This window comes from Amblyomma mixtum, chromosome 1 (genome assembly GCF_055824585.1).
Source record: "Amblyomma mixtum isolate Tamu chromosome 1, ASM5582458v1, whole genome shotgun sequence".
NCBI classification, from domain to species: Eukaryota; Metazoa; Arthropoda; class Arachnida; order Ixodida; family Ixodidae; genus Amblyomma; species Amblyomma mixtum.
In genome coordinates, this window is record NC_143012.1 from 146,711,511 (window position 1) to 146,727,433 (window position 15,923).

General features: G+C 45.3%; 1 pseudogene; it reads left to right on the forward strand.

Moving 5' to 3' along the window:
* Positions 1-5,010, forward strand: LOC149367875 (uncharacterized; annotated as a pseudogene).
* Positions 5,011-15,923: the final 10,913 nt, after the last annotated feature.

Sequence of the window (15,923 nt, forward strand, 5' to 3'; positions counted from 1 at the left end):
GCATCTTTCATAGCTGCAATATGCCGGGAAAGTGCAATTTCCAGCAGTCGTGGTTAAACAGTGCTGCTTATAGGGAGTGGATTTCTCCGGATACATCAAACTCGCATTGGGCAAAGTGCATGCATGTGGGAAAACCTTCGATGTATCATCAATGGGTGAGTTGGTCCTCAAAAGTCATATGAAGAGTGCAAAACACATTGCAAACACGAAAGCGACTGTGGCGCATAGCACCATGCGGAACTACTTGACAGCAATTGCTTATGAGCAACGCATCGAGCCGGCTCCATCAATGCCGTCGGATGTGAGCAGCCTGTGCAAAGCGCACGAGTGTGTGACTAACGCGGAGATACTGTGGACCCTGAAAATGGTAACACCACACTATTCCTACAACTCGTCATCATACACAGGGGAATTGTTCAAGAAAATGTTCCCGGATACTGAAATCGCTAAGTCATTTTCCTGCGGTGAAAGAAAACCTGCATACGTAGACCATTTTTTTCTCTCGTGCCTACAACCGTGAATTAGAGCAATCTGATGGGCTACACTGTTCTGTTTGATAAGTCTTTGAACGACTGCCTGCAGAAAAAACAGATGGACATCCATAGGTGGTACTGGAGTACTATGTCCGAGCGTATAACCACGAGATATTATACGTCAGTGTTCATGGGACATTCGACTACCGAAGACCTTGAAGAGAAGCTTCTGGCTGCCTTGGCAGATTTGCCGCTGGCAAAAGCTGTCCAGCTGTCTATGGATGGCCTCAGTGTGAACCTAAAGTGTTTTAGGGAAATGCAGGAATACTTGCAGCAGAACCATCAAGTTCAGTGTTTGGACCTGGGCACTTCATACAATACATAACGCTTACAGGGCGGGTGTTGTTGCCAGCAAATGGGGCATAGAGAATCTTCTTTCAAGCCTCAGTGCCATTTTTCATGATGCGCCAGCGCGAAGGGAAGACTTCTCTACTGTGACAGGCCAAATGACATTTTCTCTCAACTGTGTTGCTCATCGCTGGGTAGAAAATGTTGTGATCGAAAGTGCCATTGCGCTGAGGGGTGATGTGAAAAGCTACGTGGAATGTGCAAAAAAGAAAGGTGAACTTGCCAAAATGTGCGTCATTCACACAGCTCTCCGAATGTTACATATTTAGAAGAAACTGCGAAGGTGTGGCTGCCACTGTGAGTTGTCACACCGGTTGTGTTTCTGGGAAAATGGGTCAGCATGAGAGGCAAATCATTGCACAAAGTCGGAGCCCAAAGAGATGATCATAATGTTTAACAATTCTATTTCAGGCACCCAGACAGTGGCAGCATTTTGTGAAGAGAGTAACAGCTCCGTCCAAACTGAAGATGAATACTTGGATGAGCACTTCGTGTGGCACTCAACACCAAAAAAAAAAAAGTGTTTCAGATGTTGAGCACATCACTGAAGATGCGCACTGTACCTACGAGCCGTCCTTAACTGACTCAAGTACAGTGTAAGAGCATGTGACGAATTGCATGTTTTGGCTGATATGCAGCAGAGTCAGCAACTCCTTGACAATAGCCCTACTGCTCACATTTTACACGACAGGCTAGACTCATTTCCTTTCATATCTGCTTGTCCACTGTGTTCTGGCCACCTTACACTCTTTCATTGCAAGATACTCGTTGTGACACAGGACAGATTTTTTTTGTTGCTCTGATTAGTACTTGTGTTAATCGCAATGCACTGATGTAATGTACAGGTCCCCTGAAGCTGTCATATTGCCTTGACAGTTAAAGAAAAATAATTTTATGATAAACTCACTGATATCAGAAGCTGATGCTACATTATACATGAATCTTTCTTCCAGAAGTCCTGACTCCGCCAGTGTACAGAACCTGAGAAAATTCACTGCTTTCGAAGACAGGCTCGTTGAGCTGTACAAAAGTAGAAGTACCCATAGAGTTCTGCATTCTAATCGCAAAGGGACCAGTCTAGCCAAGAATGAATGTTTATAAGCTAGAAAAGACAAAAAAAAAATAACATAGATGTCGTCACCGATTAGTTATCGGTGTAGCCCAGAGGCTGGCCTACAACGCCAACGACTACATAAGGCCGCAACCCATCCTTTTCGGTAAAGACATCGTCAGTTTGAATTGGCCAGTGGTGAGATTTTTATATCCACCTTTCTAGTCTATAACTGAGTCTTTTGTTGCCGCACAAACGTCAGCATGGCCAGAAAGAGCCAGGTAATTAATTTTTATTGTGAGCAGTAAATGAATAGAGTTGTCTTTAGTGCCTCCCTGAATGATACTGCATTGGCACAAATGAGGGTTTTCGTCATGCCAAGGCAGGGTGTGCGCACAGGTCCTTGAAACCCTTGAAAACCCTTGAATTTGAAAATTGCGTTTTCAAGGCCCTTGAAAGTGCTTAATTTTTTTTAACCCTTGAAAGTCCTTGAAATTTCCTGTGCGAGATGGAAATCGCGATATACACAAAGAAAAATCGGTGCGAAACCCGTGCATAAAGTGGGAAAATGATTATTTTCTCAGCGCATAGTTTTCTACTGACCGTTACACGAAATTTCTTGAAATTTTAACAAGTTTGGTGGAGGCCGTTAGACAGCTGGCCACATTGAGGTGGCGTGATCGCCCGCTCAAAAGTGAACGGCCGTATCGCCATCGACATCACCGGCCGTTGGTTCGGCGTCTCGTGGTTTTGCGTTGCACGTGCGTACGCTGATGTTTACTCTGTGCAGCCGTGCGTTCAGACAGTTCTCTGCGTGTGACTGCAGCAATCCCGCGATCCGCAGAAATGCCCGGAAAGTGCAAATTTCAAAGCGCGTGGCTCAGTAACAGCGCCTACAAGGATTGGGTGGCACCGGATGCTATGAATCCACATCGAGCAAAATGCAAACCATGCGGGAAGTGCTTCGACCTGGTTGCTATGGGCGAGTCTGCACTGAAAAGCCACATGAAGAGTGCAAAGCACAGCGCCTGTATGAAGAGAGCAGCGGCAGGTTCTGTGCGCGACCCGTAGATACTCCATCGCAGTCGTCTGACGTCAATATCGCGTGCAAGGTAAACGAGCTGGTGACAGATGCGGAAATTTTATGGACGCTGAAGTTAGTCACATCCCGACGACGATCTGTAGGAGCAGTGGAAGTAGGCGAGTTGTTTAAACGAATGTTTCCTGATAGCGAGATCGCTAAAGGCTTCTCATGTGGCGAGAAGAAATGTGCTTACATAACCTGCCACGGCCTCAGACCTTTTTTTCTGTCATCGCTGCAACGAGATATAGAGCGGTGCGAGAACTATGTCGTACTTGATGAGTCTGCTAACGAATGCCTTCAAGAGAAGCAAATGGACGTGCACATAAGATTTTGGGATGCGTCCAGAAAGGTGGTAACGAAGTACTACACATCTGTTTTCATGGGGCACGCAACGGCTGAGGATATTAAAGACCAACTTTTGAGTGCACTAGAACTGTTGCCACTGGCGAAGATTCTTCAAATCTCAATGGACGGACCCAACGTGAACCTGAAGTTCTTCAAGATGCTGCAATCTCACCTGCAGGAGAACTTTCAAGTCCACTGTCTTGACTTGGGTACTTGCAGCCTCCACACTGTGCACAATGCTTACAAGGCAGGCGTCATAGCGAGCAAGTGGGGACTCGACACCCTTTTGTCCAGTCTGAGTGCACTGTTTGAGGATGCCCCTGCAAGGAGGCATGATTTTTCAGCACTCACTGGGAAGGCAGTATTTCCTCTGAAATATGTTGCCCATCGATGGGTTGAGAATGTGGCTGTCATCGAAAGAGCTCTGGAACTCTGGAGTGATGTGAAGAAGTTTGTGGAATCTGCAAGTGAGTCTGCCAAAGTGTGTGTCTTTTCAGAACATTGTTGAATTCATTCAGGACACATTAGTAGTGGCAAAGCTGAATTTTGCTCTTAGTGTTGCTGCCACACTGAAGCCATTCTTAATGGAATTCCAAACTGACAAACCGATGTTATTTCTTCTGGCAAGAGACTTGGAGACGATAGTCAGAAAGTTAATGACAAAATTTATCAAGTGTTCTACATTGTCTTCAGCAACGGGGATCACTGGCGTGCTGCAAATTGATATAGAGGACCCAAAGAATCATACACCACTGGAAAAAGTGGATGTTGGTCACACAGTCGAACAAATCCTGAAGAAGAGCAATGCAAGTGCAAAGGATATATTTCAGTTCAAGATGGAGTGTAAGCAGTTCCTAGTCGCAGTGACGAAGAAGGTCCTTGAGAAGAGCCCCTTGAGGTTCCCAGTGGTTGAGGCCTTTCCTCGCTTGACCCTCGACAAATGTGCTGCAGGCCTCAAGAAAGTGTTGGAAGCACTCATTGCGGCAGGGAGGCTGACAGATCAGCATCGAGACTCTGTACTTGCAGAGTACACGGAGCTGTTGCAAGAAAAACATCAACTGCTACTTTTCGAGAAAGCCACCAGTCTGGACACCTTTTTTAGTGAACTTCTGCAGTTCAATGCTTCTTATGCAGAGCTGTGGAAAGTTGTAAAATCTTTGCTTGTGCTAAGCCATGGTCAGGCAACTGTTGAGAGAGGCTTTAGCATAAACCGACAGATCTCCGTAGAGAACTTGAAAGGCCTCTCTTACATCTCACAACGAATTGTGTGCGATGCAGTGGAAAAAGCAGGTGGTATCTTTAACATTGTCATCACAAAAGATTTGAGGAAGGCGGTATCAGCTGCAAGGCATCATTATAGTGCTTACCTGGAAGCCCAGAAAAGGCTGGAACAAGAACGTGTCAAGCAGTCAAAAAAGTGCTGTGTTGAGGACCAGCTTGACAGCCTCAATAAAAAAAGGAAGATACTGGAAGCAGCTATTAGCGATCTGACTGCATCAGCAGACGACTATGCTGAAAAGGCGGAAGCAGCCAACGACCTCACTTACATAATCAAATCAAATTCTATGAGAAAAGCAGCAAAGGCTAAGGCTGAGCAATTGTTAAACCTGAACAAAGAGATTGAGGCAAAGCTTCAGCAGGTCTCTTGAACTTTCCTTGGTGTGTCTTGACGGATATGTTATTTTACATGGAGTGCAATAAAGATATTTATTTTTTGAAAATACTTTTGTGTTTCCCCCGCAGGGGCGTCTGATTTATGCAGACGATGGTGAGTTGCGACACCACGGGTACCTGAGCATCCGCAGGGACATCCCCGCAGGGGGATGATGGTGAGCAGTGTGCCACCACGGACCGAAGCACCCGCGCTTAGCCGTGCGTGGCATCGCCGTGTCCGGGGAAAAGGGGATCCTGGTGGTTGAGCCAATGCCGAGCGTTTGGACCCTTAAGGCCCCTCGGCGGAGGCAACACACCACTTTGGCCCCAGCTTCCTGTAGACGGCACCTCCGGCCTGACCCGACCGGGGAAAATTGGCAGTCGCCTTTTGCTGTTCTCCTCTCCATCTTTCACTTTCCTATCTCTTTCTTACAACTCTCCTGTCTCCTCCTCTCTTCTTAGTTTTTTCACTTTTCATAGGCGGCTAGGGTTAACCGTGTGTGAAAAACTACCCTGAGTTGAGTCATATTAGGTTATAGTTAAGGTGTACAGCTGGCATGGGCAGGACTTGCTCGCAAGTTCCTGTCCCATCCCCTTGTTGGGCTCCATGGTGGGTGGCTGGCACCATGACCGAAGAACCTGAATTTTTTATGGCTCCCCCCTTTCAAAACCTGATCACTCTCTCAAAAGAGGGCGGAACGAAGCAGATGACTTTTTTTCGAAAAAGAAAGCAACATTTGCCAAATTTCAGGTCATCCACAGTGAAGTTCAAGATAAACAGGCCAGAATTCTATCTCCATTCATGGTATCGAAATGCTTAACAGAAGCTTTGGGCCCCGGCTACAAAGTGTCAAAAATGACCAGTGGCGATTTATTGCTGGAACTCCGAGACAATGTCCAAACCACCAAACTCTGTAACATAGTGTCTATTGGGGACACACCTGTCTCCATCACAGCACACCGATCCCTCAACACTGTCCGTGGCGTCATCTCAGAAAATGATTTTCTACATCTCACAGAGAAAGAAATGCTGGAAGGCCTTTCCGACCAAAAAGTCATTGATGTGTACCGAATCAAAATCCGCAAGGACAACAAAGAAGTAGATACCAAACACCTGGTCCTGACCTTCAACACATGCACATTGCCTGAAAGCATCGACGGATACCTTAAAATAAATGTAAGGCACTACATCCCTAACCCCCAAAGGTGCTTCAATTGTCAGCGGTTTGGCCACGGATCACAGAGTTGCCGCGGCCGCAAAACTTGCGCGAAATGCGCGTCAAAGGACCACCATTCTGAGGAATGTGACGCAGCTCTATGCTGCGCTAACTGTGAAGGCGACCATGCTGCGTACTCCAGGGCATGTCCGTCCTGGAAAAAGGAGAAGGAAATAATCACCATAAAGACAAAGGAAAATATATCATTTCGAGAAGAAAAAGCGATTCGCACTCACGAACACTTTCTCTTTCACAGCAAAATCCAACTTCGCTGATGCGGTGCGCAGGGGCGTAGCACCACACAGCACTCCGGCACCTGCTGCGGCCACTTTCACCGATCCTAGGGCAGGGCCATCCACGCCCCAGGCAGGGACAGCGAAGGCTGCCCTGCCATCTTCAAAGCAGGGAGCGCCGGTCCATGGGTCGGCATCCCGCAAGGCTTCCCCCCGTCGGGGGAGGCCTGAAACCCACACACCCGCGGCTTTACCGCGGTCTTCCAGCACCTCTGACGAGGTGATGGATCTAACCCCCAGCCCGCCTGCTTTACAGCGGCGGAACAGCTCTCTTGAGCGGAAGAAGGACAGGGCCCTCATAACGGGCCCAGAAAATAAGTAAACCCTTTATCGTTCCTACCCCATACATAAACATGGCTTTTCTAGTTCAGTGGAATTGTAGAGGACTGTTGAAGAATTACAATGATATAACATATCTTAGCGTCAATGTTGCCTGTAGCTTTATGTCTACAAGAAACAAATCTTGGTCCACAACACATGAATATCCTGAAACGTTATAACACATTTAGACGAGATCGCGAGCAGGCAAATAAACTCTCAGGAGGCGTCGCGATTGTCGTTCAGAGTGGCGTCCCTGCTCAAGAGATCAGACTCAAAACAAAACTGGAGGCAGTTGCGGTCAGCATTGCCAGCTACAAAACCATAACTATGTGTTCTGTATATCTTCCTCCACATATAACAGTAACAGTCCGTGACCTACATGAACTCATCAATGAACTGCCAGAACCATATCTAGTAGTCGGGGATTTTAACGCTCACTCCCCTTTTTGGGGCAGCGAACGCTGTGACGCTAGGGGTCAGATGATCGAAGATTTTATTCTCACAAATAATATATGTCTTTTAAATACAGAAAAGGCCACATACTATTCCCCAACGTCTGGCAGAATGAGCTGTTTAGATTTGTCTTTTAGTTCGCCATCTGTTTTTAGCGATTTTAAATGGGATGTTAGACAACCCGTATGGGAGTGATCACCTACCAGTTTTTATTAGCCTATCATCCTCACCTGCCATCCTCCCATCTAAACCACGACGATGGAAGCTCCATGTAGCTGACTGGGCATTATTCAGCGAAAAAGCCTGTTTACAAAGCATTTTCGCAGACACACTCAGCATAGACGAACTAAATGAAAATCTCACGAAGTGTATCATCGATGCCGCACGCCTAGCTATTCCCCAGTCCACAGGAGTAGTGCGCCAAAACCGCAAGGTTTGGTGGACACAAGAATGTAGGATAGCGAAAAAACATCAAAATAAAGCCTGGGGCGTCTTTTGAAGGTATCCAAGTCACGAGAATCTCATAAGTTTCAAAAAGGCAAAAGCTAAAGCCCGATATATACGTCGTAACGCTGAAAAAACTTCTTGGCAAAGTTACGTGTCCTCCATAAACAGCACAATAACATAAAAAAAATGTGGGAGCAGGTTTGAAAAATAAATGGCAGCTACTCTCCATTCACAGTTCCTCTTCTAACAGACCCCTCTGTGCAGACGAGCATTAAAAAACAAGCAGACATTATGGGTCAACATTTTTCAACAGTTTCTAGTTCGTCACACTACACACAGTCATTCTTAGCATACAAAAACACAATCGAAAAACAAAGGCTCCCTACGGCAGGCAGCACAAAGGAACCCTACAATAATTTGATTACACTTCAGGAAATTCAGAGAGTACTGTCTATACGTAAAGAAACTGCACCAGGTCCTGATGAAATTCATTATGAAATGCTGTCTCATCTATCTGGACCCTCTGTAGAAGTTCTCCTACAATTTTTTAACAAAATATGGGTGGAAGGAAAAATACCAGCAGCTTGGAAAAAAGCAATTATTGTTCCATTCCTAAAATCAGGAAAACCACCAACCTCCCCTGGCAGTTACAGGCCTATAACTCTTACAAGCTGTCTAGCAAAATCTTTTGAAAGTGTTCTCAATATTAGGTTAATGTTTATTTTAGAATCTCGTGAGCTTCTTGATGTCCACCAGTGTGGTTTTAGAAAAGCATGCTCCACAGTTGACCATCTCGTCCGCCTGGAAAACACGGTCCGAGAGGCGTTTATACACAGACAACACTGCCGTGCTGTCTTCTTTGATATGGAGAAGGCATATGACACAACATGGAGGTTCGGGATTCTTCGTGACTTGGCAGAGCTTGGCATCCGCGGGAGAATGCTAAAATGTTTAAGCGACTTTGTGTCGAACCGTTCATTCCAAGTTCGTCTCGGTTTTACCCTCTCGAAGAATTTCACCCAGGAGAATGGTGTGCCTCAGGGATGCATTTTAAGTACTACATTGTTCATAGTAAAGATGAATTCTTTATCCAAAATAATTCCACAGTCCATTATGTACTCAGTCTACGTCGATGACCTCCAGATTTCGTGCACATCATCTAGCTTATCAACTTGTGAGAGACAAATACAGCTTACCATAAACAAATTAGCAATCTGGGCTGACAGAAATGGTTTTAGGTTTTCCCCACAAAAAACGGTTGCCGTTCTTTTCTCACTCCAAAGAGGACTGCAGATTGATCCCACCCTCCGCTTAAATGGAGCCGTACTTCCAGTAAAACAAGAACACAAATTTTTAGGCCTAACTTTCGACAAAAAGCTCACGTTCCTACCGCACATAAACACCCTAAAAAAGAAAGCAACCAAATCCCTGAATATACTTAAAGTGCTGTCACGAAAACGCTGGGGTTCTGATAGGATGTGCCTATTGCACATCTATCGGTCAGTAGTGCGCTCGTCCTTAGACTATGGATGTATAGTATACGGGTCTGCGAGGCCATTGTACCTTAAAAAGCTAGACCCAGTACTGAACCTTGGTTTGCGCCTCGCAACTGGGGCGTACAGAACATCCCCTGTAAATAGTCTTCATGTAGAAGCAAATGAGCCACCCCTCAACATAAGGAGAACAATGCTTACCTGTGCTTATGTACTTAAGGTCGTTGCCCAAGCATCTGTGTTGCCCCACAGTTACTAAATGCCCATCCAGAATACTCTTTACCAATAAACCTCAAGCTGTCAGACCACTCCTGCCCCGCTTCAAGGAAAAATGTCAAGAAATAAACATACTAGACGCACCTCCCGATGTTGCACGGAGACCTGATCCGTTGCCACCTTGGTACACGTTTCCTGATGTATGCGATTTTGCACTAACACACATTCAGAAAAGGCAAACCCCACAGGAATACATCCAGCAAGAGTTTTGTGCAGTATGAGAAAAATACTATAATTATGCTGATTTCTACATGGATGGTTCTAAAACAGCACTATATGTAGGGAGTTCGATAGTACAAGGTAAATGGGAGAAAGTAGTCAGGCTGCCCCAGTGCGCTTCAATTTTCACAGCAGAATGCTTCGCCATTGCTGTAGCTGTAGATCACATAATGAAGAAAAACATAAAGAACAGTGTTATCTACACTGACTCCCTCAGCGTAATTACAGCAATAAACCCCAAGAATGCAGTCGAACCCATAATAGGAAACATAATACACAATGCGATAAAAGCTCGCACACAAGAACATACAATAAAGTTCTGCTGGGTTCCTAGTCACGTGGGAATCAGCGGAAACGAGAGAGCTGATGCATGTGCCGCACTTGCCCGCAATCGTGAGATAAAACAAGTAAACATACCGCATAGGGACTGCATGAGGCTGGTTCAAAATAAACTTAGAGGGAAATGGCAAGCTTCATGGGACAACGAGGTAAACAACAAGCTGCACTTGGTAAAGCCCGTCTTGGGAGAATGGAAGACCTGCGGCACCAGGAACGCTTTATGGAAATAATTTTATGTCGTCTTCGCATTGGTCACACACACATTACACATAATTTCTTACTAACGAAACAAGACAAACCACTCTGTGAAAGATGTGGAGGCGAGCTCACAATAAATCATATTTTACTCTCATGTTCATACCTCGGAAAACTAAGGAAGAAACACTTTATCAAGTTTTATAAAGAATGCATTCCTTTACACCCTGCGTTGCTCAGGTGAAAATGCCATTGTTAAACCGTCTTGTGTTTTTAGCTTTTTAAAAGAAGCAGGTCTTCTTGAGAAACTGTAAATTTTAATCCACTGCTTCGTTTTTATATAATACACTTCAGCCTTGTTCTCATCCTCGAGAAGAAGTCTGAGGTCTTTATTTGATTGGCTGGGAACCTCAATTTCCTTGCCTAGCCAAGGACCGCTGATGAGGTTATCCGGCCTCCTTAAAAGCTTTTACTTCTAGATCTAGATAGTTCTAAAATTTCTTCTCTCTCTTATTACTCGGTACAAGAAACGTTATACCCTGTACACCATTTTTTCACATAACAGCACAAATCTGCATAAAAGAAATATCCTATACCTTGAGCTTGGCGCATGATAGCCTTAGCTGCTTATGCGCCATTAAACCCAACACAACGCAACACAAAAACTTTTGTGTTTCGAAACTACGAAATACAGCTTCGTAGCAAGTCCTTGAAAACCTCCTAGAAGGGCCTTGAAAGTCCTTGAATATCCTTGAATTTTTTTCTGTATAGCTTGTACGAACCCTGCAAGGCTTGAGCCTTTTTAAAAATTCAAAACGAAACAGGTTTTTGTGCATCTAATTTTGCTTCCAAATGAGAAGGCGAATAATCAGTTTTTATATTTTTGTAAATTTGCAGGCATAAAAAAGAAGCTCCTGACAACAGTTAAAACGAAAGGACTGCAAAGTGATTGAACCATGGGTGAAATCGATTGTTTCCCATTTATACCACTGCGCTCAATCGAGCCATGATGATGGCCAAGTGGTTGTCGATACTAAACTACATTTCAGAGATCCATAAAGACCACTAGGACATTTTTAAATCACGTGAGCATCCAAGTCATCTGCTGAAGAGGTGGATTAGGAAAGGTAAGCAACTTCATGCACTGCAATTGCCATTTCAGGCAATCTAAACATAGTGTTTCATTGTGTTCACAGTAATGAGTAGCGTTAGGACAAGTACTTGTAGACGCCATTGTAGTTCAAATGTATTTTTTGCAGAATGCATGACTTGGTTGTCTCACTTTACAGCTCTTAGTCTACCTTTAGAGAGCGCGTCTCTCATAGCCTTAATCGCTTTGGGACGTTAAACCCCATAAACCACCAAACCTTTAGACAGCATGCTTGCATTTCTTATCTATACTTGGCTTCTATATCAGGTGCAACGCTGTGAAAAGTAAGGAAGTAAGCCCACATGAAAAAATTAGGAATGTTATTCTGTGCTTGTTTAGTGGCAAAGTTCTCTAAGGTGTGAGAAAGTGACGGTACGCCATCAGCAATAACAACACATTTAATTAAGCTCTTGACAAATGTTTCATGCAATAAGCCTGCAGGCAAAGCATTTATTATTTCTTGCTCACCACAAGGAACATACGACTTTTTCACTGCAGATGCAGGCAGCACAAAAAGAGCACTTGTGTTGACAGAGTTGCACCTGATGTATGAAGTGGAGTATACAAACATGTTTACAAACAAACGAGGTGGTCAAGGTGGTGCTGCAGTCGTTAGCGACCTCGCGGTAGGTAAAAAGCGGCGAAGCTGCAGTCAGTTGCAGTGCAACCAAGCTATGCAGTAGCGAGTTGTCAGTCCTTTTTTTTGTCTGCAAGCTAGATAATGCTATCTGTAAGAGATTATTTTGTGAGCCTGAGTGGTGCGGACCAGAAGCGTTACATGGAGAAGCTCCATGTCTATGGCGTACAGCGTCCGGACCCGTACGCCGTGCTTGAAAGCTAGTGGGCGAAAGGCGTAGAAGAGAAGCGTCGATGTCCACCGGTGAAGTTGAGCAACGTGGTTGTTTATTTGCTGTTCTCTTCGAGCAAATTCACTGCAGAAAGCGTTGAAAATTACAAAGCTCTGGAGGCTTACAAGTACTACGAGTCAGGTAAGTTGCCCATGTGCCTTCTCGCGCCGCGCGTAAACAAACAGGGCGCGCAGACCGCGTAGCATGCCACGCACGAAGCATTGCTCGTGGTACTTTATTAGCACCATCGCATGGTACTTACAACTGCACGGCAAATAATTGTGTTAGCAAGGCAACGGTAGCAACACCAACATGCCGTAGCGACCACATGGCTGTGCAGTCCCTTGTTTCAGACGGTTGAAATCGCCACGTTGTGTGGTGTTTGTATCCGTTCTGTAGCTTTGCGTATCGCAGTCGGTTTTAACTATCGCATATCATAGAACAAAAAAGAACACTTTCGTATTCCCGCAATGGTACCTTTCAGCTATTTCTTCTAGTTGAATCGCTGCGGTAGCGCAGTGGCGGCAACGCACGCATCGCTTGCTGCGCGACGCATGGTCACGTTAAAAGAGCGTGTGTTCGTAATTACTCTGGAGCCTTCTCGTGTTAGAGATGACAAAAAAAGGGAGGAGGAGCGATTAAGGACACTTGACGCACACACAAATCATTGAGAATAAACAACGAATATATTACAGCGACAGCTCAATTGTTCGCGCACTTCCATAGGGCTCGCACTGTCCCATGCATGTTCGCTCGCCACGCTCTTGACCGCGCTTTCCACCGTCCACGCTGATGAGTCGACGCGCTGGACTCGCGAAAAACAAACATCACAAACACAAACGGCGTCCAGACAGCACTTGGAAGAGAGGAAAGAGGCAATGCAGTAGGCACTCTTATGGCCAGCACGCTGAGCCAGATGTCAAGTGCACCCCCCGAGGAGACGACTGCCGCCGTCTGGGCGGGAGCAGGTGCCGATGTGGAATTGCGTCATCTGATCGCTTACCCTCGGTAGCTTTCGTACTGTGGGACACCTACACGCTAAACTCCGGAGACCAAGCTGTTATCAGAGAAGTCCATATCTGATGTAGATACAACGGCTTTAGGTCAAAAAGTACCATTCGCCTTAAACGCTGGATATTTCACGCATTTAAATTTTTTGCCATCGCTGTGCCTTTGGATGAGAACATTGAGATTAAAAGCATATTTGTTAGTCTTGTGATGTTTTTCACTATCCCTCATGTGCAGGACTGGTCCGAAAGTGTCGACTGTAGAGGCCAGCCGATATGAAAATCAGTTTTGTGCGCGCCGAGGTAATGCCTTCGCAAACAGCGGCTGCAAAAGGCCACGATACAGGGGTGTGTGTCAATGACACATCAGGACAAATACTGGCAGGCCACTGCCAGTGCAAACCTGGGTAAGTTGACTTCTTCCTCTAAATCCTTCGTCGGAGTGATCATCAAGTGCATTGTTATGCAGGCTAGGTGAAGTGTGCAGCCACGTTGCGGCACTACTTTTTGTACTAGAGGCAGCCGCTCGTGGCAATGCAGATGTGGTATGCACCTCGCAGCCATGTGCTTGGGGTGCAGCTGTGTCCAAAAAAGTAAATTTAATACTGGCATGAGAAAACTTTCTTGAAACACGTAACACCTGCACTAAATTATTGTGCGTAATTGTGTTATATTTTAGGCCACCATGGTCCCAGCGGACAAGCTCAACTTGAGCAAGCCAGGCAAGAAGGCTCGAAAGCTTGCTGCGGAAGCCATTCACACCTCTCAGACCTACGACGCAAGGGACGTTGAAATATTTCAGCGGCTGAAGAAGACAAGCTCGAGTGCTGTCGTTCTCAGAAATATTCTGAAGATAAATTCAGAGGACACAGGCTCAGCATCAGAGGATGAAGAAATGTACACGTTTTTAAGATGAATGAACAGCCATCTTCGTACATTTCTCATGTTTGAGTGCCATAACCTGTCTTCATGAAAGCACATTTGCACAAAACTGGAGGTTACATGTATTAGTATGTTTTGTTATGTGTTTGCTGAATGGCAAATTCTTGTTGCCACTGTCATGCATAATTGAGTAACAGTTGAGGATCAACCCAGGATGTTCGTGTTCTGCTATTGCTTGCTTTTGTATATTTATTTCTCGATATGCAAGTTTCTGTGCTGCGTCAGGTAGCTACTACTAGCAGCTAAATTTTAAATCAACGCACAGGGGCGTCCACTTCTAGATTGAGCATGCGAACGGCATCACTACGCTCTTAAGAGCGCCAGTGTGTCCATTTCACACGTGCATCAAAGCAAAGTGGCATGCGACAAGAAGCACCAGCTGTAGGTCCTTTTACACCTGTGCCACTTTGCTTTGCTGCATGGCCATGTTGGACGCATTGGCTGTCCGAAGAGTGCTGCCGCACCTCTCGCACGTTCAAGCTAGGAATGGATGACCCTGTGCCTACTCTTTTGGAAAAACAATGCGTCCCATATTTTCAACTGCCTTTTTTGGTCATGCGAGAAGTGAATACATGACTCTGGATCTCGAACTCAAGCACATTCAATTGAAGCGCAAGCTGTAAAAAACAAAAATGAATAGGGGATCAATAAAAGCAGTAATAGCAGAACACACTGAAATGCTAGAAGGGTGACAGTACAAACAAGTGAAATGTGTGCAGATGCACTTAACTGCTCATAGTGAAAAAAATGGCATTACCATTTGCTTGCCAAGGCAGTGTAGATACTTTTTTAGGCCTGCACGTCTAGCTCTGAGTTTATCAGCTGGCGCATGAAAGCTAGTTGGTAACTGACATGGGTAATTATATGTCATTTAGCATTCCACCAACATGCACCTTTGATATTTTTTGCCCAATATTTTATTAAGTTGAAATGAGATGTTCAGCTTTTAACTGATTTTCCACCCAGGAAGGCTAAAAAAGTACGGAGCACTAAGGAAGAATTCTTTGAAGATATGTTTCTTCCACTAAGTGAAATTGAAAGAATTGAGAAATCCACGAGGCTAACGGCCAAATCACCGTAGTGGCATGAAGCCAGGTATGGAAGGTTCACTGGCACTACCATGCACTGGATGAGTTCATTTTTGCACTTGTAACTACTTGCTTATAGGGCCAGCATAGGAGCAAGTGAAGTAAAAGGGCTGCGTCTTTTTTTTTTAGATCCGAACACTGAAGGCAGGCACTTCTGAGCCACCAAGCAATATTGAATCTCCCCAACTCGTTGAGATTTAGAGACAGGGAGAACAACGCACCTCCTAAGAAGCCCGCTGTAACACAACCACGAATAACCGTGCAATCAGACGTTAAGGACACCATGGACGCCATGAGCGAGAATATGAGGCTAATGCACGAGAGCATGGTGCGAATAAACGAGAAAATGGACATATTTAGCACGCGAGTACAGAAAATGGAAATGTATCTAAACAACACAGTAGTACCGGCAATGGAGAGGATGAGTTCACAACACATCGATGGTCTCACTGCAAGCGAAGGGGGCTACAACACCAACATGGCAGTGACAAATAAGACACGCAATCTCCGCGTCTGGCAATGGAACTGCAGGGGGATCGCCTCCAAAAGGGCGGTCCTGCTGCAGATGGTCAAATCAGAAACCGAGAAGCCACACGTCATCCTGCTACAAGAAACACTCAC